This window comes from Diachasma alloeum, unplaced genomic scaffold, assembly GCF_001412515.2.
Source record: "Diachasma alloeum isolate Michigan unplaced genomic scaffold, Dall2.0 Dall_scaffold_00279, whole genome shotgun sequence".
Classification (NCBI taxonomy): Eukaryota; Metazoa; Arthropoda; class Insecta; order Hymenoptera; family Braconidae; genus Diachasma; species Diachasma alloeum.
In genome coordinates, this window is record NW_021680418.1 from 337984 (window position 1) to 340397 (window position 2414).

Below are 2414 nucleotides of genomic sequence, written 5' to 3' on the forward strand. Positions count from 1 at the left end.
CTTTTTTAAGTTTTTTTTAGGAGTTTTTTCAACGATTACGGATGTACAGTGGCTTGCAATAAGGAGTCGTTCGGAGGTTCGATTTTTATTTATCTTTTTTTGGAAAATTGAAAAAAAAATTGGCGGGGAGTTGTCGATGCGTGGGGGATGGGGATGGAATGATTTTTGGGAGAGGACGATTTGATGGTTTTTTAAATTTTTTTTTCCTTAGGGCAGGCTGGGGTAAACGGACACTTTTGACTTTTTTTTTGAATGTTAATGAGGGGCTGAAATGTTGGTAAATTTAATGATTTTTTTTTTCAATACAAAGAACAACTCTTTCCCGTTGTGACGAGCGTAAACTGAGCTCGATTGATGAATTTGTTTCTGAGTTATAAATAATTTGAAAAAAGTCTAAAGTGTCCGTTTTAGCCCACCCTTCCCTAGTTAAAATTTATTTGGATTGAATAGAGTTTGTGGGGAGGTGATAGGTGTTTATTAGGACTCAGACTCAAGTAAATGGTTTATTAATTAATGATGAATTTTCTGATTCGCTCCTCGGTTTTTTGGATTTTTTTTTGCTGATGGAAAGATTATTTGAGTTAAATGAAGTTGGGGCCAATAAAAAAGTTTATGGGGATCGGATTTATATGTTAAACACATGTTTAATGGGTGTCAAACTCAAATTTTTTTTTTATTATAAATGAATGTTTCCGTGATCGCAATAAAGACTTTATTAATTTGGAGTGGAATCGTTTGGTAATGATCGTTCATTTGGAGTGAATGAATTTTCATTCTCATTGGAATGAATGAGTTTATTAATTTGCAGCGAAAATTCTGTTGAGATGGATGGAATTTTTCCACATTGAGTTTTTTGGAGTTCCATTGAATTTGAAAACTCTATGGAACTCGGGATTTATGAACAGCAGGAACGGTAATTTCCCAACTTGTTTGGATTTTTAATTAAACGATGAGTACTCATTACCAAATCATATCTCAAATATATATGTACGAATTTTCCATATTGATTTTATTGAATTGTCCTCATGGATTTTCGTAGAATAATAAAACTGATGTTTACAATTTCTATTCATTTTTTTTGTTAAATTGTGAACTATCAATGATAAAATTCCTTGAAATTCCAGTGAATTAATTTCCTATTTCAAGATGCTCAATCAATAAAAAATTCGACAGTATATTTCCCCAAATTTTCCTGATTCCTATTAATTTTTATTGAATAATAGAACTAAAATTCACTGTTTCCGTGGATTTTCCATAAAATTATCAATTTTCAGTGACGAAAATCCATGAAATTTTCAGTGAAATGTAATAAAACTAAAATGTAATAAAAGTCGCCGAGAAATGTACCGAAAATACCACCCAAAAAATGCAATTTAGACCCACAGATGTTTTTTTTTACCGCACGAATCGTAAAATATCCACCGCAACTAGTATATTATCTTACTAGTGCGCAAAATGCCACTTTTTCGTACGCAGTGCGTAAGTGAGGTTAAAGTAATTATTTGTGCGCACGAGAATTTACTTTACTCACGCTCGAGAATTTTACGCACGCCGTGTGGAGAACAATCGCTTTACGCACACTAAACAGTTCCGAAAAATAAACTTTTCAGGCGAGTATCCGAAAATGTACTATTTCGACACTAGGCCGTGAGGAACTTTTCTTGCGAATATGAGGTTACAGAACGAGCCGAAGGCGAGTTTTGTAATCACATGAGGTAGAGAAGTTCCCGCGGCCGTGTGTCGAACCCTATTTTTTGTCACTAGGCCCGAAAATCGGTTTATCGGACCTAGTGACGAAAAGAGTATTTTAAATGACAATTTCGCTTCCGGATTGTCCTTCCTGCAGTAAAATTCCCCTCTCCGGGTGTCTTCCACACGGAGAGAAATTTTTTAGAAAAATTCTAGTGCTAGCACGGGAAAAGAGGCGCAAAGTGGTGGAAACCCCGAATTTTTCCCCGTATTTCTGTGAAAATTTCACAGAAACCCCCCGAAATATTACCTTAACACCACTAGAATTTTTCACAGCCGGTGATTTTTTCCAGTACTCGTACTGGAATTTTCCTAGAAAACTTCTCTCCGTGCATTCGTACAAAATTTCCCAAAACTCGTAATTGAAAAATTGAGCCTGCAAAATTGAAAAATCCTCGGGCCTCGGTCCTCGCCATTACGCTCCTGCACTCGGAAAACCGAAGTCGAAGGATAGGCGCGATTTAATATCACGCCCCCAAGTGAGAAAGCATTTGGAAGGAAGCGGGAGGGCACCACCCGCATGTACGAGGAAGAAGCCGATAGTATCCGTGCGCGGATGGCTGATACGAGTCAGAGAGAGTGGGCCCAGTAGAACGGTGCGAGTTGATCGAGAGGTGGGGAGTTTTGGAATGGCAGCTGGACAGTTCGCCGTTAGCCTTCCGGTG